This window comes from Ochlerotatus camptorhynchus, unplaced genomic scaffold (genome assembly GCF_037179485.1).
Source record: "Ochlerotatus camptorhynchus isolate MF236.1 unplaced genomic scaffold, CSIRO-AGI_Acam_v1.1 ptg000686l, whole genome shotgun sequence".
NCBI classification, from domain to species: domain Eukaryota; kingdom Metazoa; phylum Arthropoda; class Insecta; order Diptera; family Culicidae; genus Ochlerotatus; species Ochlerotatus camptorhynchus.
Window position 1 is genome coordinate 186,873 of NW_027041163.1, and position 24,498 is coordinate 211,370.

At 40.5% G+C, this 24,498-nt stretch overlaps 1 protein-coding gene across 6 annotated transcripts in view; it reads left to right on the plus strand.

Moving 5' to 3' along the window:
- Positions 1-24,498, plus strand: part of LOC135714648 (diuretic hormone receptor-like) — a 185,262-nt gene that overhangs the window by 156,292 nt on the left and 4,472 nt on the right. The window contains exon 12 of one of the 6 annotated variants that reach the window (XR_010518865.1): positions 6,510-6,811. The exons of the other annotated variants lie outside the window; for them this stretch is intronic. The gene's annotated coding sequence lies outside the window, so the exon portion shown is untranslated. The remainder of the gene's footprint in view (positions 1-6,509; positions 6,812-24,498) is intronic. 6 annotated transcript variants of the gene reach the window in all.

Genomic DNA, 24,498 nt, shown 5'->3' on the forward strand with positions numbered 1-24,498 from the left:
GTGTGTAGAACATCTGGTGTACATGACAACAGGTTACATGATTTACATAGACACATTGAATCTGTTTTTGATACTACGGACATTGTCGTACTCTTGGATGATGCAGTAGAACACATCATCTGAACTCCAAAACGATGTGGAGAACCTAGAACATCTGGTATGCTTGGGTATAGGTTGTGCAAGATCTACAAATTCACTATAAATATGTTTGGACATATTTGTATACTACAGGCATTGTCCCAGTTTTGGTTGCTCTAGTAGAATAGATCATCTGAACTCCAAGATGATTTGGAGAACCTAGAACATCTGGTCTACTTGGAAAAAGGTCGTGCATAATTCACATAGATACTTTGCATCTGCTTGTTTTTAACAAGAATTGCATACTGCTTTTCAAAAACATCGGTCAAGTAATACAGCATTTTGATTAATATTATTATAATAGCCCTGGAGCCAACAGGTTAAAAAACGTGGAACACTAGGCCGGTGTGAAGTCCCAGTAGGGACGTAATAAAGCAAAAATAAGATGGATTTGATTGAAAACTAAAATAAAATAATTAATAATTTCAGGCAAAAACGTTGCAAACCTCAATTGCAATGATTAATTCCCTTTATATTTGGATAAGATTTAGTTTTAGTTTTTAGTTTGAAGATGCCAATTGTCATACTGACATGCAGGCAGGGCTGTTATAGGATCACTCAATGCGTCGATTTTATGAAATCCACACAGTGAGAATCAAGCAAACACAAAGTTTGCTAGTCTTGCACACTGTGTTAAGTGTAAAGCATTCTTCTTTGTTGCGCTCTTCTTCATCTACTATGCACACGCTATTCTGAATGTACCCAGTGACTGAGTGGATGGCACCCATTCTTGTATCCAGTAAGGAGTTGTCAAAATCTGGGTAAACTAGTTTTCTTATGATGCGTAGAATCTACCCAGATTCTGGGTAAATGGTTCTCATCGAAATTTTCCCAAAGTAAAAAATGACACAGGTGTTAAAAGGGAGATTGTTGCGCTGTCAGTGAAAGTTTTAATGCTCAAAATTTATAAATCTTATACTATAAAATTTACAGACATGGAACTGTTTTCATGGCGAATGCTACCAGAAGCTATAGTTAGTTTCTGGGCTTTGAATATTCTCCTAATTCTAGGTTATCGAGATATTCTGCGCCGCTTTTCTCGATGCCAAATGTTTGTTGTTGTTCCTAATTTATAGAACTCATTTAAAATCATATCTCAATAAATGGTAAATAAATTATCGTTTTCCGGGTATTTCAATGTCGTATTCCGTAGTTATATATTTTTCCGACAATACGAACTCAACAATCAATAACAGGCTATTCGGGTGAGGTTATGTTTGATAGAGCTACTGCAGCGGTCATTACAATTATTATCTATTAAAATGGGTAATGTTTACCCTGTTATCAAATGTCAACATCTGAGTAACCGTTACCCAGTTTCTGTCGCAGGTGCATTTATCAAGAATTGGGTAAATGCATGTTTACCCATTTTTAGGTAGGTCGCAGTTTTGATCGATCTGGGTGGATGCTACCCAAGTTTGGGTAGTGTTGAAATAGCGTGCATGCTATCGTGGTATACACGGTAAGAAAAAAGTACCCAACGGCTAGTTCACTTTTACTTACTTTTGACTAGTTTGTCTCCTTTTCTCCTTCTAATGTTGTCAAAAACTGAGGAGCAAAACCACTCAACAGGGGTAGTAAAGTGTGGGAACCCAACATTGAGTATAATCATATTTACCTACTGTTGGGTACAACTAACTTACTTTTGGATTGAAAGCTAGTGGAAAATTCCATACGAATTGCACACAAGTAAATGAAAATTACTTTGACCCGCTTTACCTACTTTTGGGTTCCTGCACTATAGTGCCAAGATGAGTGAAAAGAACTTATTTTTGGGTACTTTTTTCTAACCGTGTAAGCAAAGATGACAAAGAACTCAGAGAATACGTTAGCTGCTTGTTGAATTTTATTAGTTCCCTGGCTGCACCGACTGTACCACTCAGTGTGTGGTTCGCATTCTCAAAGATTAGTTGGAAAAGAGTGTGCGAAGCAAATGAGTGAACCACACACTCTTTGTCGAGTGTTTTGCGATGCATGTACAAAGTTGATTTGTAAACGCTCCGAGGTGCTTTCCAGCCCTGCTTGCAGGTATAGAAAACCTGTTTAAAATATTGAATTGCCAAGGTAGGAACAATGTAAAAACACTTAGCTATATATCATAACAATTAAGGCTGGTAAGTTTCTGTAGTAGCTGGAACTATAGTCGCTATATTCATAGTCTGGTGGATAGAATCTCGGGACCCAATTGAGCTGTCAAATAGCGGAACCAATCGAGCAAATCACGACCAACAACAGAAAAGAGCACATCAGCTATTGCGAACAAAACTTTGGAACCTCTTTTCTCGTGACTCAAGACTCGCCTACAAAAATTAATACCATCTTTGGGTTGGAAAAGGTTTCCTCTATCCGATGATGCTGGTAATTTGTGTTTGATTGACGAGGAAAGAATAATCAACGTTTTGTTTTTAAAAGTTGATAGTACCTTGATGAATTGGTTCCGCTTTTTGATAAATCGAAATTCTATCCGCCAGGCTATGAATGTAGCGACTATAGTTGGAACACCTACGTTAAAATTAAAAGTAATTTATTTCAAATTTGAAACAAACAGTTAAATAAAAAAGAAAACGAAAAAAAACTTCCGCCGCTTGGCGTTTTAAAACTCGATTGGACTACTCCCTGGCTCTTCATCAATACCCTACAAAGACTCTGAAATTTGGAGAGCATTGATCAAATTTTGAATACCACTTTGGCCTTGTACAAACGAGTGTAGCATTCCAGTGACTCCGGAAAGGTCAATGTGGTCAATGATCCACTTCAATACTATAGAAAGCATATTCATGAAAACCCATGAAGAAAGAGCTGTCGCACGGCATGTTTTTGAGTAAAAACGCAATTGCCCCCTACTACAGGTTCCCCCGGGGGTATCCCGTGATTCCGTGAGCTGCCAATGTGGTCACTGATCCATTTGAAGTTTAATGAATGTCTATTCATGAAAAACCAAGAACAATGAGCTGTCACACGGCATGTTTTGGTGTAAAAATGCAATTGTCCTCTGCTCCAGGTTCCCCCGGGAACATACCGGAGGTCCCGAGAGGGGCCAATGTGGTCACTAATCCATTTAAAGTCTATCAAAAGCCTATTCATGAAAAAACTTGCAGAAAAAGCTGTCGCACGGCATGTGTTGATGTAAAAATGCAATTGACCCCTGCTACAGGATCCTTCGGGGGTATCTCGTGATTCCAAGAGCGGCCAATGTGGTCAATGATTCATTTGATGTTTATGGAAAGCCTATTCATGAAAACCCACAAATCAAGTTAGACAAGCCCTCCGGAAACCCGGAATATCTCCGGTATCCGGTGACCATGATTATTTTCGTGGCTACACCGTAGAACAATACTAGTTTTCCAGTCAAATGCTCTTGGAAGATTTAAAATCGGATCATATTTGACGAAGTTAGAACACTCCAAAGTTGACCAAAAATTTGCCTATCCTAGTTATTTTGAGTAACCCCTGTATGTATACTCACATCATTCACTAAAGGTTTAGGTTTTTCTTCTTCCAAACATCATTCAATTTAGGGGAATTTACGTATTCTCGGCAACCTAAGCAGCGACGTTCTTTCTATAGCCTTTTTCTCTAAGGAACGCACACATATGCAGTATTGGTTTGTTTACAATCTTTTGCTGCCAGCTGCTCTAACAATTTCAGTCAAAAGAATTGTCAAAAACTGTTTTGAAACGCTTTTACAAAGCTCCAATCTTCTCTAGTGAGAGCGAGTATTGTCGGCAACCAGTTTCTCTTAGGCAACCGTTCCATTTGAACTGCATGTAAATCTGCTGTTCTATTATCGGCAACTCAAAATCAGCTACAATTTGTAGTGCGTGTGTTTCATTTCAAGAAAACCCTGCTAGATTGCTTTTTCTCAGTGGTAAAAATATAGTCAAATTGAAGCTGAAAGCATAAAGAATCGTTTGCATGCATTCAGCGAAGTGTTTTCGTAAGAAAACCCAGTGAAAATAGTGTTTCAATTTGGGTTGCCGAAAATAGTCTGGCATGCCGAAGCCGTCATTTCCCCTATTTTATTGTTAAGGAATAACTTGTCTTTCAACTCGAAAATGAAACATATATGGGAAATGGCTCTAATGTTGGCCCATGTATCTAAGATTGGGCGCATGGCTAATAAACTGCTATTTATCAATTTTATCTAGATGAACCCGTTATTGAGACGGTACTAATGGATATTTTTGAGTACTATTGAAAATTTAGTCGATTACTGAAATTATGTATGGGCCCAAATTAGGGGCATTTAGCCTGACATTACATCCATTTCCCCTATTTACGGAAAACTTCACTATGATTTGGTAGATTCACTGAATGTACGAATGACGTTAGATATTCTCCAACTAACCAAATATCACCCATGTTAATCAAAATCACCGTCGGTATGATAAACTGTATTTTGAATACACGTATTTTGTTCGATGATTATACTCGAGCGAAAAACACGGTGTTTTTTAATAAAAAAAAAAAAGAAAACAAAGAAGATGTACCTTATATACTGTGTTATTGTCAGGTAAAGAGTTGCAAGTTTGTGTTTTTGGGTGCAAACTGGGGCTGTTTATTATCTGATTTGACTGTAAATTTTTTGGAATTACTCTACAATTTACAATTTTTGCTTAAAGTACTGAAAGGAACAACCTAATAATAAAAGCTTATGTAAATTTAATACCTTGAAAAAAGTTTGACACGACGATTTTGAAAAAAACTCTAGAATAAACCCTGATGATATTTTCAAAATTACGTTTAGATGCATTTGGTCAAAAGTTATGACTCTTCATGTATTCTGATTTGTTGGACCACCCTAATGAAAAATAAGTGAACCACCCTAACTAAAATGTGGTTTACAGCGATACACAAGTAGTTTGGAGTCGATTGTGAACAGTTCTAGAAACCAATTCATTAATATTAAAAATCTCGCTACAACTCATGAAAACATTCTAAATCCCTGAAAGTCGATTTTTGACAAAACAAAAATACCGAAATTACACTAGATTTCGACGTTTTATTAGGCATCGACATTTTTTCGAATTCCACAATTTCATGTAGGGTTAACTATCCCATTTCCGACCTATTATGCACAACCCGCACTTAATATTTCTTAATCTAGCGCAGTTTAGCACCAAACGGAATGTTTTTATTACTGTTGGCTTCCAAATTTATTTACCTTTCCGTATGTACCGTTAGATTTGATAAAGAAAAACCAATCGTTGAACTATTGTCAAAAGTCTAACATTGCTTCTTGACGCCAAATTCGGCCTACGGATTCTAAACTAGGCCTAACGCATTGAAACGCCAATGAATTCACTTCGGCCTATCGGATGAAGATAAAAATTGATTCGGTCGGAGCGCTTCTTTTGTTTTTGAGAATAATGGGTGCAAACCTTCACACCACGCGTTCTCATTGACTTCGTTCGGTAGCTTATTAACTAAAGTACCGTACCAAACGCATAATTGACTTCTTAACTCTGAAATCATGGATTTATTTGAAGTTTTTTGCTCGATAGGCCCAAACTGGGCGATTAGGCCGAAGTAGTTCTCTATCCCCCCCCCCCTTGGGAACTTTTCGAAAGTGGGGCACTCCTTTGGGGCACTCCTTTGGGGCACTCCTTTGGGGCACTCCTTTGGGGCACTCCTTTGGGGCACTCCTTTGGGGCACTCCTTTGGGGCACTCCTAAATCAAGTCCGATTGTCTTGCAATTTACTGATTACGATTGCATATTATTGAAGGTACCAAATCAGCCATTTAAATCAATTAATTCCAGGTTGTCAAAGTGATAAGCTCATTACACCGATGTTAGTACAGATTCCAATGTTAATTGATTCGTCCACTGCCCGACAATGTAGATTATAATGCTTTAGCTTTACATTTGACCACCGAATTACCATGCGAGTAATTTACAGCGCCATTAGCCTTCAACCACATAAATAGGCTTTATTTGTGTCCCTTTTAGCTGCTGACCACCACCGACCACGATTGTCTCATGGGATGGACGAAAACATCCCCGACCATCATTTTGCGGTTTCACCTGTGATTGTCCTCTGCAAGCTCGAGTTGCATAATTTCTGTTTTGTGTCTGTGTGTGTTTGCATTAAAGTGTAAAATATTTGCCGGTTTCGCGAGGTTTGGCGTGGTCCCCCAAATAACATAACCGCAAATTAATTGAAAACGCTCACTGCAATCGCCCCTCGGCATTACTAATTGAGTTTTTCCCCATAATTTAATACGAATCTGTCCATCATCAACATCAGTGCGTTTGTTTATGTTTGTGTGTCGTATTTTACGCGGTGTTTTTATTTTTCCCAGAGACACACACCCGCGCGTGGGGGTGTGTTTTTCATGAACGCGATGAAAATATTTTTATTTTATCCAGTATTACCACTACGACAACCACAACAACCACATCGGTTCCGTTGATTTAAGTTTGATTGCACCAACCAACGATCCGGCTAACTGACCAGGCCTGGCACAGCATGGGGACAGAGATTGAAGCGCGGCGAAAAATCACAGACATCCACACAAACACCCACCCACTCATTCCACCACTTGCAATCTCCCCCTACAACGCGCGAGATTTTCCCCTTAATGACCCGTACGTGCAGACCGACGTTCCGATGGCGACGGTGTTGGCGTTGCCACTGATCGTTGTGGAATACGATGACCCAATTAAGACGTGTAAGTTTCGGTTGCTTGGTTTTTTTTAAAGAATAAACGTGTGCTGACAGCTTTCCGAGGTGTTATTTGTCACTTGGTTGGGAAATTTAATCTTCTTGCCACCGTACCTGATGCTGAGTGTTTTATTTTTTAAGTGTCAATGTCGTTGCCATCATAAAAATGTATCACGCAGAGCGTTCTTATAGAACGACTCATGGAATGAATGCAACATTTTAAACTGGCTTTCTAATCAGCTGATTTTTTCTAGTCAATACTAATGGGGCGTAGAAATTTCTATCGACATGCGCTCCTCGGATAAAAGCTGCCCACGAAAATGCATAGATTACTGTGGGCTTATATGAGAAAAATTAATCTGTGTCGAAGCGTGCCAATCAAGCATCGCATTAGTTTGGCAACCCTGAAGTTTTAATGACTCTAGATATTGTTTGTTTGATAAAGATAAATTGAAGTATCTAGCCTAAAATCACTGCTGCTGCACGGAAATTTCACCTGAATAAGCAAACGGGGTCAAGCAAACCAAAGCTGTTCCAAAAACACTGATTGTAGCCCTGATGGAAGCCGGTTCCGAAGCTCAACGCAGGATCATCATAAATCCGGAAACACGCGTCAACCACCAGTACATTCTGACAAAGTTCAAGTTTCTGGTAGGTCTGGTAGGCAAGCTGGACGGGGTTCTTCTTCCGTGGCGTTGATTATGGAACAGTACGACCAACCGGTGGAAACTGACGATTTTAAATTGGCTCACTACTTGACTAGCCTATTGATACTTACCTTTAAATTTATAAGCGTATCCCATTCTAGTCGAAATTTTTGTACTACACTATGTTTGTTTTGATTCGCTATGAATGTTTGACAGATAAAATGAGGGGTTCGTGGATTTTCCTACGTTTCGAGGGGTGTATCGATTAGCTTGGGACCAAAAAGAGTACCAGAGCTGAGCTAAAAAGTTGAGCACGTTTCTTCGGGACCTTCTGGTCTTAAAGTTACCTCTATGGTTGAACTGTTCAATCGGCTGCAAGCGTAAGTTTATCGATTTCCTCGAGGTTAACAACTGTAATGTACCGAATGCGGTTCTGTAGTATGCCAAGGGGAAGGTAACGACTTAACGTACCTGTCACTTTCGAATTCCATCGCTAATTTCTAACTAACAATCATTAAATCAAGCGAAGTAATAACACCATAGAATATATGAGATAATCCTCCATATAGACTGTTTCTGGTTGGTAGTTGGTTTTATGGAAGTGTAATATTACATGAATCAATTACAGCATATGTTTCAGAATAACACCGCCTTTAACCTTTATGACTTGCTTCAAACTTTTTTCAAATCCATCGCAAGTGGCATACACGACTTCCATCGGCATTTCGTTTCAAATTCGAAGGATTACGGCTTTGAACTGGGCCAAAGTAGACACCTTGTGCTTTTTTGATTTTCTACAGCATGTATGACCACACAAAATAATCCAAGGAGTTTAGATCTGGTGAATTGGAAGGCCGTTCTTCCTTGGCCAAAATGCTATATGAACGCTACGTCCTGCTGAAACACGTTTTCATCCTTCCCGTACATTCTTTCTAAGCTTGGCTTCACGACATTCTGCAAAGCTTCCGTTTTATAATAGGGGTTTTGATCTAATTTCCGTCCTACTAAGCGCAACTCATGCTTTACCTTTTTTTATTGAACGGGTTTGAACAGAAAATTGAATATTTCTGTCAAAGGTGACTTTTAAATTTATTCACCTTTCCATACGTACCGTTCGATTTGATAAAGAGTCACAAATTGTAGAGATTTTGTTCAAAATCTAATTCTGCTTCTTGATTCTATATTCGTCCTTCGAGTTTCAATTCAGTCCTAACGCATTGAAACGTCATTAGATTTTCTTCGTCCTACGGATAAACGTAGAAAAAGGTATGTAGTAGCTCATGAACTAACGCATCGGAACAAACCTATTAATTTTTGCACGGTTAAATCATTGATATTGTTGATCTTTTCTGATCGATAGAACGGAAATGGGCGATTACAACGAAGTAGCGCTCTACCGTATAAAGCGTTGGGCTACAAAATGGTGAGTTGACAACCTGGAAGGAGCGGAATACCTAGCCCTGGTCCTCACAAGTTCCTACTTCACGCCTCCTCGAGTCATATGATAACAAAAGACTACCAGCTGAAACATGGACACAGCTGGTTGGCGTAGCCTGGGCAATGTTGCCAGTCCGGCAATAGCAAAGTGAAGAGGTGCGACGCGAACACTGGCGCGGTAACCATAGTACGGTGATAGAGGAAATGCTTCACCAAACCTGAGCGTCTGCTCACCATGGAGGTGCGGCTCAAAACGGCGTCTGTTCTCCATGTTAGGAGCGGCTGATCACCGTCCTAGTGCCAGCGTGGGACTCTAAACAGAGCTGTGCACGATGGTCCCCCGGCGAGACAGGGGGTTGGGGCAGGCCCAACAAGCCGCCCTGGAAAAAAACAAAGTTACAAATACCGAAGAAAGAAATACGGATCGGAACAATCGGCACAGACCTACGCGACGAAATAAGGACTACGATTGGAAACTCGGAACATGGAACTGCAAATCGCTCGGCTTCCCGGGTTGCGATAGGTTAATCTATGACGAACTTCAACCACGCAACTTCGAAGTCGTAGCACTGCAGGAACTTTGCTGGACGGGACAAAAGGTATGGAAAAGCGGGCATCGAGCGGCTACTTTCTACCAGAGCTGTGGCACCACCAACGAGCTGGGAACCGGCTTTGTAGTGCTGGGTAAGATGCGCCAACGCGTGATTGGTTGGCAGCCGATCAACGCGAGGATGTGCAAGTTGAGGATTAAGGGCCGTTTCTTCAACTACAGCATAATCAACGTGCACTGCCCACACGAAGGGAGACCCGACGACGAGAAAGAAGCGTTCTATGCGCAGCTGGAGCAGGTGTACGACGGCTGTTCGCAACGGGACGTCAAAATCGTCATCGGTGACATGAACGCTCAGGTAGGACAGGAGGCAATGTATAGACCGGCAATCGGGCCAAACAGCCTGCATGCCGTATCGAACGACAACGGCCAACGATGCGTGAACTTTGCAGCCTCCCGGGGTATGGTAGTTCGAAGTACCTTTTTCCCCCGCAAGGATATCCACAAAGCCACCTGGAGATCACCTGACCAACACACAGAAAACCAAATCGATCACGTTCTAATCGACGGGAAATTCTTCTCCGACATTATCAACGTCCGCACGTACCGCAGTGCGAACATAGATTCGGACCACTACCTAGTTGCAGTATGCATGCGCTCAAAACTCTCGACGGTGCATAACACTCGTCGAAGTCGAACGCCACGACCCAACATTGAGCAACTACGGGACACCGGAGTTGCCCAGGACTACGCGCAGCAGCTGGAAGTTGCACTACCCACGGAAGAGCAGCTTGGCGCAGCTTCTCTTGAAGATGGCTGGAGGGACATCCGTTCAGCCATAGGTAGTACTGCTGTAGCGGCACTAGGTACTGCAATCCCGGACCGAAGAAATGACTGGTTTGACGGCGAATGCAAACTGTTAGTAGAGGAGAAGAATGCAGCACGGGCGAGAATGCTGCAACACCGCACGAGATTGAATGTGGAGCGATACAGACAAGCGCGGAACAGACAAAACTCGGTTTTCCGAAGGAAGAAGCGTCAGCAGGAAGATCGAGATCGCGAGGCGATGGAAAATCTGTACCGCGTAAACGACACACGGAAGTTCTACGAGAAGCTAAATAGTTCGCGCAAAGGCTACGTGCCGCAAGCCGATATGTGCAAGGACTTGGACGGTAACCTTCTCACGAACGAGTGTGAGGTGATTGAGAGGTGGAAGCAGTACTATGACGAGCACCTCAACGGTGAAGCAGCAGAAAACGAAGGTGGCACGGCAACAGACCTTGGAGCACGCGCAGAAGACGACAGGCTACCGGCCCCTGATCTTCAAGAAGTTGAGGAGGAGATCGGTCGGCTGAAGAACAACAAAGCAACTGGTGTAGATCAACTACCAAGTGAGCTATTGAAATACGGTGGTGAAGCACTGGCTAGAGCGCTGCACTGGGTAATTGCCAAGATTTGGGAGGAGGAGATATTACCGGAGGAGTGGATAGAAGGTGTCGTATGCCCAATCTACAAAAAGGGCGACAAGTTGGATTGCTGCAACTACCGCGCGATCACACTGCTGAGCGCCGCCTACAAGGTACTCTCCCAAATTCTATGCCGCCGTCTGTCACCATATGCAAGAGAGTTCGTGGGGCAATACCAGGCGGGATTCATGGGTGCCCGCGCTACCACGGACCAAATTTTCGCGATTCGGCAGGTTCTGCAGAAATGCCGCGAATACAACGTGCCCACACATCATTTGTTCATCGATTTCAAATCCGCATACGACACAATCGATCGAGATCAGCTATGGCAGATTATGCACGAGTACGGATTTCCGGATAAACTGACGCGATTGGTCAAGGCGACGATGGATCGAGTGACGTGCGTTGTTCGAGTATCGGGGACACTCTCGAGTCCCTTTGAATCTCGAAGGGGGTTACGGCAGGGTGATGGACTTTCGTGTCTGCTGTTCAACATCGCGTTAGAAGGTGTGATCAGAAGAGCTGGGATAGACACGAGTGGCACGATATTCAGGAAGTCCATCCAGCTCCTTGGTTTCGCCGATGACATTGACATTATGGCACGGAACCTTGAGATGATGGCGGAAACGTACATCAGACTGAAGGCTGAAGCTAGACGGATTGGACTTGCCATCAACGCATCAAAGACAAAATATATGAAAGCAAGAGGTTCTAGGGAAGACAATGTTAGCCTCCCACCCCGAGTTCAGATTGACGGTGACGAAATCGAGGTGGTCGATGAGTTCGTGTATTTGGGCTCACTGGTGACCGCCGAAAATGATACCAGCAGAGAAATTCAAAGACGCATTATGGCAGGGAATCGTGCCTACTTTGGACTCCGGAGGACGCTCCGGTCGAATAAAATTCGCCGCCGCACGAAGTTGACTGTCTACAAGACGCTGATTAGACCGGTGGTCCTTTACGGCCACGAGACCTGGACTATGCTCGTGGAGGACCAACGCGCCCTTGGTGTTTTCGAACGGAAGGTGTTGCGTACCATCTACGGTGGAGTGCAGATGGATGACGGAACGTGGAGGAGGCGAATGAACCACGAATTGCACCAGCTGCTGGGAGAACCATCCATCGTCCACATTGCAAAAATTGGGCGACTACGGTGGGCTGGGCACGTCGTAAGAATGCCGCACGACGACCCAGTGAAAATGGTTCTAGAAAGCGACCCAACAGGAACAAGAAGAAGAGGCGCGCAGCGGGCAAGGTGGATCGACCAAGTAGAAGGTGACCTGCGGACCCTTCGCAGACTACGAGGCTGGCGAACTGTGGCCATGGATCGAGTAGAGTGGAGACGACTTCTTCGGACAGCAGAGGACAACAAGGCCTTAGCCTGATTGGTAAGGTAAGTAAGTATAAAGCGTTGATCTCAACGGCTTTCTCGATGAAAACAAGCGGTAGCTTGCCGCGCTTGCAAATACAACCCCCTCCCCCAACCATCACGGAACCACCGCTTTGAAACCGTGGCATGATTCTGTCACTATCTGGAATGCCCTTGGACCAGCAAGCCCACAACCTATCGTTTTGGACATTGTGAGACTGCTGCATAACAAATAATTTTTCATCAGAAACAAAAAACAAAGTCTCTTCCTGCGTGCCGCAATAGAAGGAGCGTTGCTCTTTCAAGCCTTGGCATCCATGGTCCTGTTTGAGTACATTGTGCATGGTCGATTTCGAGACATTACGTACAGTGCGTTGTGATTTTCGTCGAATTCATTCCCTGACGGTCTTAATCACTCGTTCAGTCCTAGCTGCACGTCTTCGGCCGGATCTTTTCCGGTCACCTAACGAGGAAGTCTCGCGGTACCTTCTAATGGTTCGATACACAAAATCACGCGTTACTCCCAGGTTCTCCAAACTGTTGAAAATAGCACCTGGGCGCTTTCATTCGAAAAACTTTTTTATCACCACAGCACGAAATTCTTTCATCGTTGATAAAAGATAGACACTAAATGAAAGTAATCAAGCAGAACTTTTGTGTAAACACAGTGCAAGATTACACCAATACATAGATAGTGTATGAGCTGTAGCTTCACCACTACGACGAGATAAAATAGTGTATGATTGAATCGATCAAATTGCTATTTGTAAGCTGTTTAAATAGAGCCTATCTAATTTGTTGATGAATGCACAATAGAGTATCATAATAATCCTGAACCCTGATGACTCAAACAGGGTGAGGTACCGGTGGTTATGCTGATCGCTCATCCCGGGAGGAAGATGCCTGATTTATATGACGCTATGGATCTGGCCACCGCTTAGTGCCTGTGGAATCGACCCATGTGAATCGTGGCTACCGATATTGTCGCTACCGGAAACGCCAAGCAACAAATGCAATTAATATAATCTAATCTAATCCAACACCCACACAGCCAGTTCTTGAAAGCATCCTGGAAAATGATATATATATACCTGTATCATTTTTCTTGTCTATTTGATAAATGTTTCGCATTGAAGATGTGTCACACATATCAAAACGGCCAGGCCTACAGTGCAGCATTTAAGGGACAAGATGATTCAGAAAACGTTGAGCCATCTCGTACCGTTCGTTCCGATTTAGGAGGTAATTATATGATTGGTTGGTCGTTGGAAGCATCAAAGCTAGAAAGGTTAAGTGATGCTCCATTTTCTTCTGACGGTTGGGGTACAAGCACTAACTCTTGTCCTAGCCTTTTATAACTTATGGCTATTGGCGTTGACGAGAGCTCTGTAACTCTTTACTCCTATGGAGAAATCTCATATGCAACTGTCAGTCTATGTGTGAAACATGGCGGACTTTTTCTTATTCTCTCACTCCAACGCAAACCCCATAAGTAACTGTCAAAATGTGTGTGAAGAATCGTCACTTCGGGACTGGTGTCAAGGCGAATAGCGTCATTACTCGCTTTCTGAAAAGAGAAGAGGGAAAGGAAAAGGAGAAGGATAAAGGGAAAAGGATTATGTGAAATCTATGAACATAAACAATATTTTTGATTTGAAATATCTATATCTATCTATCTTCTATCTATCTATATATATATATAAATGAATTTCTGTCTGTCTGTCTGTCTGTCTGACCCTTATAGACTCGGAAACTACTGAACCAATTGGCGTGAAAATTTGTATACAGGAGTTTTTGGGGCCGTGGAAGGTTCTTATGATGGTTCGAGACCCCTCCCTCTTCTGTAAGGGGGGGCTCCCATACAAATGAAACAGAAATTTCTGCATAACTCGAGAACTAATCAAGCAAATGGAACCAAATTAGGCATGTGGGGGCGAGTGTGGGGGTATAAGGAGATAATCATAGGGGGTAGCCCCTTAGATTATAGGGGGGGGGGGGCTACGTACAATATAGCATGCTTTTTTTTTTTAATCGGCGCATAAACTCAAGCTAATATTGAATCCTGAGCAAGACCGGGCACACTCAGCTAGTATATATATATATAAATGAATTTCTGTCTATCTGACCCTTATAGACTCGGAAACTACTGAACCGATCGGCGTGAAAATTTGAATGCAGGGGTTTTTGGGACAGGGAAAGGATCTTATGATGGTTCGAGACCCCTTTCCCATATGTAAAGGGGGGCTCCCATACAAATGAAACAGAAATTTCTGCATAACTCGAGAACTTATCAAGCAAATGGGACCAAATTTGGCATGTGAAGGTCATAGGGGTAGCCCCTTAGATGAGAGGGGGGGGGGGGGCTACGTGCAATATAGTATGATTTTTTTTATTGGTGCATAAACTCAAGCTAATATTGAATCCCGAGCAAGGCCGGGCACACTCAGCTAGTATAATATAAAAATGTGGTCACTATCCGAGTCTTGTCACTATTATCAAGTCATAAAAAGTAACAAGGACTAAGAAGTGATCCTTTGATTACTGGAAAATCCTGATGCTTGGGACTAGCAACCATCCTCAATGTGTAAAAACTGGTGATCTCAAACTAGGCAATAGCAACGCCGGCCGCGCCCTAACGCAGGCCAAGAAAGGAATGGGTAGGAATGTGTTGACCTGACACTCGCCAAGCAACAATTTCAATCACGTTAGTGGATGACCCTGAGGGCTTAAATACTTCAGTAATACATCTTCATGTAATCATGTTGAGTAAAGTTCTATACAACCAAATGCAGTTATATCAAGGTTATAGAAACTGATATTCAACTTGTGTGTTGACACTTTAACAACTCTTGCAGGGGATTGACTGTAGGAGAGATCCGAGAAAAGTCCTATACAAGTCCCCGGCAAGGTGACAGATAACCTTAGTTTCACGTACCCACTTGCAAATAGTAGATGTCGCCACACAACATAAACAAAGGGATAGTCCTTCACCGCCGCAATGGCATTTCTCTGTGGAAATCCAACTTTTTGTTTTTCCATGTGTGGATGTCAAACAACAAGCAAGAATGCTATATGATAAGAGCGAATTTATTATTGGTGAAATGAAATAATCCAAACAAATTGAAACCGATTGATGGGGGTTCATTTTCCTCTATAATCAAACGGCAAGAAAAACACTTTGCTATCTTCTATTTTATTTTCCTCTTGAATATAATCAGCCTACAGATTTCTTTTTTCACCATAGTGGTGCGATAAAGGCTTGCCATATGAATAAACAAAAGTTTACTTTCCCGTGTTTCTCTATTCTTGTGTTCTTGTGTATTCTTCTGACATGCAAGACTTCGGAAATTAAATTGAAAATACTCAATAATCACCACAAATATTTCAACGTTGGAACATATTACGAACGGTTTGAAAATAGAATCCTAATGAGCATGTTTGCAGGAGTAAACAATCATCGCAATATCTTGATAAATCAAATAAGGGTCTCACAAAAAATTATAGTGAGCTTCTAATATTAATAAATTAAAGTGATTATTTGTTGTTACATCCGTCCGTATCATTAACGTTATTCCTCACCAAACTTGAAGCCTCAAGAAGCAGATGAGTCCATAAATTTGTATGCTCTATTATTTAGTTACACAGTTATGGGCATAGTGACATTGGCAATAAAAATACCATGAAGAACGCTGAAAATGTAGTGATCATATAAGTGAAGTGATTGTTAATCAGAATGTTCTAGAATATTAACTGAAATTGAGCTCTGATGATTTTTGCACATAATAAATGGTCACAGATCCGTTGTAGCAAGATATTTAAAATTTAGAAAAATTGAACAATATATCACATATTATGTTTAAATTCATTAGAAGCCTTCGATATACGTACAAAGTACACCGTTGTACTATCGTTGAACAATCGTTGTACTATCATTGTACTAACGTTGTACTATTTTATGTTATTTCCTCAAATTGTAAATTTTGCAGTACTAGCTACGTATAATTAGTACACTCTTAAGCTGGGTTTAGACAGGACAAGTCAATTGAATTCAACTGACTTGAACGCAAATTGAACGTGTAAGCCATGTCATTCAACTGACTTGATCAACTCACTTGAATTGAAAAAAGTTGAACCAGGCTCAACTTTTCAAGTCAATTGAATTCAACTGAGTTGATCATTTGACTTGCCTAGTCTAAACCCAGCTTTACTCTCTGTAAAACCATGCTTTCTTTGTTCATCATCGACGATAATAGCAATAGCGTTTAAAATACCGAAAGTGTCCTTGTTCAATTATCATTTGTTCCCTGAGAATCAAAGCGAAATTTTTAACTGGCATAACTGGAGTTCCTATGTCGCTAACATCGCGTGTGCGGTTTGGTGAGCGCGCAACAATAAGATGAATTTTAAACTTTAATTTTGTTTTCTGTATATCATTTCCGCATTCACCCTTTTAAGATATCACTTCTGAAATTTGTGAGTTTGACAAAACCACCAGCACCAAATTGTTGGAGTACACTGGCAATATACCGGAGCTGTCAAGTTGCCCCTGAGTTGGTCCTATAGTTATGATTTCTAATCCGGAATCTGATCTGATTTGTTTTGGATTTATTTATTTCATCCTAAAGAGAAGATCAACGACTGTCAACAAAGTGTTAAACCATAGCAGCAATTAAAAAAAAAACAAAGTGATGCCGTTTTATATTACATTGCTGAAGCCGCCACCATTGGTGGTGTCATCACTGTAGCCTACAGTCTTTATGTTATGTTTATACGTGCTTTAACGACACGTTTGCGATAAAAAATCATTTATGAATTGTCATTCATAAATTGTGAATTCTTCATGATTAGCAAGCAGAATTAAAAAAAATAGTACAATAAACATGTGATTCCTAAATGTACACATGTGCTGAACATAAACTCAGTTTTATTTTGTAGCGCATCAAATTGAACATTTATGTGAACGGACCTTAATTGCTCAATGCTTGCATCAGCTGTCTTAAGCGAACCCCACACGGTAGGAAATATTGTCAATACTTACAAGTATTGACAATAATATTGATGATGTGAATACAGAAATATTGTCAATACCGATGTATTGCCGTCAATATAAAATGTATTGACAATACGATTATTGTCAATACAAACTGTCGTGTAGGGTCCACTTTAGATTGAAAGATAATTGAACCAAAGAGCCAAAAACTTTGGCTTCAAGCAAAATGTTTGTGGATGACGTTTCTGTCACCGCAGTGGCCCTAACGTGCCAATCAGTGTGCTGTGATGTGTTTAAATTTTCGGAATTCTGTTGATGAAAATAACTTTAGTAATTGTTTGTTTGTAATTGTGAAAGAACACGTAAATTGATGTATCTAGCCTAAAATCACTGCTGCAGTGCGGACATTTCACCAGAATAAGCAAACTGAGTTAAGCAAACCAAATCCACAGACAAACAGACGTAACTCTTCATTGTGTATCTTTGTGCACGCATTTAACGGTTGATTTGAATATTATGAGTTCCGCGAACTACTCGCCGCAGCGCTGGCATCGGATCACTTTGACGTTTCTATACATTCTAAAGAACTTTAATGTAATATTGTTTGCGAGTTAGCGAGCAAGCTTGTTTTCCGCGAGAAGCCCGAGAGATGTCGTTACTGAGGTTCTATGTTTTGAGATACTATATTTTCACGGATAACTTATTCAAAGAGTTACGTCTGTTTGTCTGTGCCAAATCTATTCCAAGAACACTGATTTAAGTCCTGATTGACGCTGGTTCCGAAGCTTCCTGATGGATTACGCTAAGCTGGACGGAGTTATTCATCCATGGCGTTGATTGTGGAACAGTATGACAGCGATAACAACTGTTCAATCGACTGCAAGCGGAGGACGGCTACTTAAAGACAAGAGTTTGTCGATTTCTTCGAGGTGCAGGTTTGAGGTTCCGAATACGGCTCTGTTGTTTGCCAAGGGGAAGGTTTGAAGGGGTTAAGGCTCAGGAAAGTCAGAATTTAAATGAAGCCACGAAATGAATGTAAATAATTTCTCATGTCTACCTACATCTCTTAATGAATTTTCATCAGATCCCAGCCGCTCCTGTAGGTGAGACAATGTTGCTCTGCCCATCGTGATAAAATCTTCCTTTTCATCTCTGCTCTTCTTTCTTATAACCACTGGTAGAATCCTTCGGAATAGTGCATATTGAATGAACTCTATCATGCTTTTTTACAAGCTGATGTGGCATCAATCGGTTTACAAGTTTATTGCAGATTGTTAAGTTTTTTCACTATTCACACTAAGATTATTTCACTAATATCTGTGAAATTTTACCGAAATCTTAACAGCTGAACGTTCGGCAAACAGTTTGGTGATTTTTCGCAGATTTTCTGTTTTTTTTTCACAGATATTCGTTGAAAAATCACAGGAAATCTGTGAAAAATCACCGAACTGTTTACGGAACGTTCAGCTGTTGAGATTTCGGTTAAATTTCACAGATTTCGGTAAAATAATCTTAGTGTGTTTCCATCCGTGATACTGAAAGCTAGGATTACATTGGCCCTTATTACCGTTGTCACTTCACGGTGAAGTGACAACTTATCACTCACGGTGAAGTGATTCCCATTTGATTAGCATGGCAATCACTTCACCGTGAGTGACAAGTGGTCACATTCACTTCATTTTCACCGTGAAGTGACACTCGTAATAAGGGCCATTATTAATATTTAACTTAGCAGTGTCTTAATCCTGTTAGTTATTCTTTCCCAAATTTTCCATCTGACCAAGTGTGCTTCACATCAAAATGTACCACCATTCGACCTTTTATACCTTATACCTTTTGTCAATCAACATTTTCTCCATTCGACCATTTTATTTTGTTTTCTTTGAATCGTACAACCATCTGTCCCTATTTGAATGATTCGTCCTTTCGACCATTCGACCTTTTGTCTATTCAACCTTTTTTTCCATTCGACCTTTTCTATATCCGACCTTGTGTACGTTATACTTTTTGTCCATTCGGTTTTTTTGTCCCCCTTCTTGTTATTCGACCTTTTATCCATTTGAAATTTTGGCCATTCGACGTTTTGTCCATTCGACCATTGGTCACACTTATAATAATTCGACCTTTTCTCTATTAGATCTTTTTCCCCCTTCTCATCATTCAACCATTTCCCAATTCGACCTTTTGTACCTTCGACCTTTTGTCCTTTCGACCATTTGTCATTCAACAGTTTGTCATTTGACCTTTAGTCTTTCGAACTTTTGTCAAACAATCGATGTTGAATCAATCGGTTTACAAGTTTTTTCACTATTCCTGACACTGAAAGCTAGGATTGCATTATCATTATTTTTCGTTCTTTTAATCACTGCTCGTTCTTACATACAATGACAAAATGCATCTATTTTGATGATTAGTCATTTAATATTTATCGTCACGGTGTCTTAAGCATGTTAATTATTCTTTCAACAATTTTTCATCTGGCCAAGTGTGCTTCACATCAAAATGTACCACAATTCGACCTTTTTTACCTTATACCTTTTGTTAATCAACGTTTTGTCCATTCGACCTTTTTAATTTTGTTCTCTTTGAATCGTTCAACCATTTGTCCCTATTTGAATAATTCGTCCTTTTGTCCATTCGAAATTTATCCATTTGACCTTTTGTCCATTCGACCTATTCTACATTCCTTCTTGTGTACATTCAGCCTTTTGTCCATTCGGATTTCTGTCCCCCTTCTCATAAATCTACCGTTTGTCCTAGTTATCATAATTTGACCTTTTGCCCATTCGATCTTTTGCCCATTCGACCGTTTGCCCATTCGAGCTTTTGTGTTTGCAACCATTTATCATTCAACAGTTTGTCTTTCGACCATTTGTCATTCGACCTTTTGTCTTTCAACCTTTTGGCTTTTGACCTTTTGGTTTGTGACATTAGGACCCATGCATTAATTATGTCACGCTAAATCGGGCAAAAAATTACCCCCTCCCCCCTATAGTGACGTTTTTCCTATACCTAATGCATTGCTTGTCACAAAATCTTAGACCCCCCCCTCCCTCCTTAGAGCGTGACATAATTTATGCATCAACTATTATGTCTTTCGACCTTTTGTCACACGATAGACTAATGGCAAGGGATTTGGCTTATCATGGTGAGGGTCTGGTCAAATCTAGTTGGCGAAAGCATTTTACGTCTCTCCTGTCGGTAGCCAACAAAACAAACTGATTGCATTTTATGAATGGCAATCTTAACATGTTAATAGCTCGTATTTTAAGTTTTTTGGTCAGCTAATTGCAGAAAAGTTTAACCAATATCCCGGTGTCAATAAGAAGGAACTGAATTGTGTGTACATTAGGGTACGGCTTATTTTTCGAATGTTCATGAAATCTAAAATTCGTTCGTTGTTCTGGTTCAAAATGGATTGGAAAGAGATGCCCTCGAGCATGAAGCGAAAATATATAGATTTACAAGTGGCACAAACGTCTTGATGGTGGATTTTCGACCTTTAATAAATGACTTTCCCAACAAACAATTCAAAGTCACAAATAAGCATACACATTTAATAAATGCTGTATAACAGTGTACAATGCTGAATAAAACAGAATGTCGAATTATGTGCTGAAAAAAGCTCATTCAGGTTGATAGATGCGCCTGTATTCTGCCGTTTGCTCTGATATGATTAATTTCCTTATTAAAAGCTTTATAAACGTTGACTGTCTTCCTTATTCAGAACCAGAAGGTTGATCTAATAACAAACTGAATAAGTGTTATTTGCACATACATTGTCGCTTTTATTCGACTGTTTTCAATTGATTGAATAAAATGCTTTTTTAAACGTTTTATAAATGTTTTCTAGCTCCATTATTAGATTTCTTTGCATTGTTTTACAATATTGCTGTATAAAGGTGAATACACTCCGCAAAATAGCTCTTATACCACCCAACAAACAATTCAAAGTCACAAATAAGCATATCTTTTGAATAAATGCTGTATAACAGTGTACAATGCTGAATAAAAAGAGTTTTCGAATTATGTGCTGAAAAAGCTCATTGTTCCACTCTGATCCCCTGATTACTGATTAAAAGCTGTAAAAGTGTTAAATGTCTTCCCAATTCAACGCCAGAAGTTCATTCTAATAACAAACTGAATAAGTGTAATTTGTACATGCATTGACACTTTAATTCGACTGTTTTCAATTGATTTAATAACCTGCTTTATTAGACGTTTAATAAATGTTCTTCAGCTCCTTTATTAGATTTCATTGCATTACTTTACAATATTGCTGAATAAAGGTGAATACAGTCAGCATAATAGCTCTTAAACAACTATGCGTCCATGTTGTAATCACATGATTTGTAAATGCTTTATAAACGACGTATTAGATTCATTATTCGACAACACTGATTCAGTCTTACAACAAGGCGAAATAAGTAGAGTAGTGGTTACCGTTTCCGCTTTCCAATTAGAAGGTCGTGAGTTCAATCCCAAGCTCAACCTTTTTTTTTATTTGTGTAGAACATAATTAATTTAAATAGTAATATCGATCACATGACTCCCGATAATGAATGCATTGATCTAGTTTAAAATTTAACCGAGCATCCTTTCTTTCGACTTGGAGATGTGAAGAGGCAACATTGGTCAACAACGACGAATGAATTAATCATTCCCACAGGGCCTTGAAGGAGCTAGAGTTGCGATCGGGAGTGCTGATAGGTATCTACTTTCATGCAAGCTTTTATAGACACCCCTCACCATCCCTCTCCAAAGGGGGAGTTTGGTAAAGAGAGATGAAAAAACCGATTTGTACCTTCCTTAAAAGTTGTTCTAGCTCGCTATTCTAATATCTATATGCAATCTTCACACTGCCGTACTCTAACGGAACTATCAACTCTATGCTTTCATCTACTCCATCTATCGTATAAAAATTACCACTACAGTCTGTTATTTGAAATTAGCATCTTCAACTAAGCATTAGATGGTTACATTTCTCCAGTTGGAATGAAATCTCGAACCCTCATCTTGATGGAGCCCATCAGCGCCCGCACAGCGGAAACGGACATGGAATCAGCGCATTTCTTCCATTTTGCTCGCATTTGCTTGATGTCCTTGACTATCCCGGCGCTTCGTCGAAGTCGCTGCTTTGAAATTGCCCAGCTTAGGGACAAAATCGATCTTGTTGGCAGCATACCACTCCAGAACCACCTTGGAGTAGCGGCAGCTGACCAAATCGGGCCAAAAGAAGACTTTGCCCCTATGCTTGCGAATGAACGGCAATACACGCTTTTTCAGGCATTCTTCGATGTAAACTTGGGATGTCATCGTCGAGGATGCACAACTGCAAATCGCTTGCCAACTCATGGCCTACTTCGCGAACTTGTCATCAAACACGAACTTGAATCTTCCCGGCACATCCCCACGTCCAGTCTCGATGTAAAACTTTTGACCAGGAAGCTGCTTAAAATCGGGTTTGACGTATGATTCGTCATTGATCAAAGTGCAGCCCTTGTGTTTCGTCAAAACACGGTCGTACAAGAGCCTTGCACGCTTTTTGGCCACGGAATTCTGTGTCGGTTCGGATGTTTACTGACTTTGTACGACTTGTATCCTTCCCTGGTAAGGATGTTCCGCACCGTATGAAAGTTGACATTGTACCTTCTGGCCACATCTCAGATCAAAAGACCGGGGTTGACTTTAACGCACCTCAACACCTTGCTGACGATACCTGGTTCCAGTTTTTCGTAGGTCCGCTGATTTCTTTCCACACTCAGGGTTTCCTTGTAGGTTTTGAGCACTCGACAAACTCAGGGGAAACATGTCAGAAGGGTCTAACTCGAAACGTAAACAATGACTTGGATCGTCGGTTTCTTACGAATGACAACACACCCACTCAAACTAACTAAATCATCTGACAGAGAAATGTTCGTTCTATGAGCTGGTGTAGTCAGATTCCGCGGATGTGTGGTCACTCAAGAGAAATCGACGTTCAAAGTCATTGTTTACGTTTCGAGTTATACCCTTCTGACATGTTTCCCCTGAACTGTTGTTTTCGGTATCTTCAGTACTTTAGCGGGACCACTAAGAATTTTCCAGGTGTTTGTGCACAGTATTTTTTCTTCCTTCGAGTTCCATTCGACGTTATTTCTGAACACGATCGACTACTTTGATCAAACTTGCACCAGTTGCTCTCTATAGAAGTGTAAACAAACCACTGTCAAAGATTTTCGATTCCTAACACGAGTGGCGTGCGAGGGGTGTACAAATTTACTTTTAATCAGCATTTAGTCAGTATTGCCAAGCCGGAGACGGCGGGTTCGGGTTGGACATTTTCTCGACATCCCGAAAGCTTTCAATTAATAACTGTGCACTGTTGAACAATTTCCTAAAAAGTGGATTTACTCAAAATTGAGTTGAAAATTGCAGATATTTATAGGAAAAAACTACTAGAATATAAGGCGAATTGAAAGAGGCTTCACTCAGTCCAATTAAAATTTTCATGGATTTTACTCATATTCGAGAAGTTTTTACTGGAAATGTCCGGAAAATTCAGCTCACTTTTGATGAAATAGAGATGACTGGGCTCAATTTTCAGTTGTTTGATCGACCGTGTGAGTAGTATAATCAAAAAATTCCACACGTCATCATCATGTGTCTTACACTTAATTTGACACTTATTGTGAAACACATCCATTTCATGTGTGAATCTTATGCTTTGAACCATACCTCAACACTATTGGTTCGAATTGTGACGCACTTGGAGTCTATGTGCCTCAAATGGTGATATCAATAGCTTTGCACATCATAGTTCAATGCTCTATAATATTTTGCTTTATCGACTTCTACTTTACTGACTCCAAAATTAACTCGACAAATATATAAACAAAGCTGCCAGAAAGTAGATCATACACAATAGGCTGATGCAAATTTTGACATTTCCACTCCACAGTGCTCAAACGGTTTCAAATCGGGTCCTGATAAGTCTCCCAATATTTTAACTCCTTTGATAAGAAACTGACTTGGCACAAACCATTTGAAGTTTATATGGAAATTACTATGGGAAATCCAAACTTTTTTCAATGTATTCTTACCTTTTCCCATATCGCATTTTTCAAAAATTCAAAAGCTATACTTTTGGAAAATTTTCTCAACTACAACATAGCCGAATATAGTTGTTGAGTCAAACGTCAAATAACATAGTTATTAATTGTTTAAGAGATTGATAATCTTATGGCATGATCAAG